The sequence below is a fragment of the Frankliniella occidentalis genome, unplaced genomic scaffold, assembly GCF_000697945.3.
Source record: "Frankliniella occidentalis isolate FOCC.00 unplaced genomic scaffold, Focc_3.1 Scaffold2, whole genome shotgun sequence".
NCBI lineage: Eukaryota > Metazoa > Arthropoda > Insecta > Thysanoptera > Thripidae > Frankliniella > Frankliniella occidentalis.
Genome location: NW_026267132.1, coordinates 3,028,900 through 3,029,560, shown reverse-complemented (window position 1 = coordinate 3,029,560; position 661 = coordinate 3,028,900).

Genomic DNA, 661 nt, shown 5'->3' with positions numbered 1-661 from the left:
TACAATTAAAATTACGTAGCAATGAGCAACCCCCCGAGTGCGTCGCGCCCCGCCCGCCGGGGGGGTGGAGGGCTCAAGCCGAGGCTCAAGCCTTGATGCTCAAGCGCGCGGGTCCCCGGGGCTGACGGCCTGGCATGTCGGGGGCGAGCTGCTCGACCTGAGCAACAGGCCCTCCTCCAGGCTCCTGTGGGCTCCTCCAGCGTAGCTCCAGGAGCGGGCTCCAGGAGGAGGCGGGAGCCCCCCCCCTCTCTGATCCTTCTTTTGCTCGCCGCACTCGCCGTCACTGATCCGCCCGCGGCCCTGCCGAGGCCCTGCTGCGCCAGAACCTGGAGCAGGTGTCCGTCAAAGCTTGTCTGAGGAGGAAATGCACGCAGCAGAAGAAGGCCGGGGCTCAGTACAGCGCGCTCAGTGGCGCAGGCTTCTTATCACCCCCCCCCTCCCCCCTGGCAGAGGCGACCGCCTGTCTACTGCGGAGATAAAAGGAGGACGTTACCAAACTACGTGACGACACTGTCGCTATGCATCACGCCAAACAAGCAGGGGGTAAAAGTGAACCTGTATTTGCGCGCTTTTTAAAGGTGAAAAAAAAATTACTATCTTGTTCCAGGAGTTAGCTCCTATGGAGATATACCCTTATTCCCACGCTCGAGTATTCGGGAGG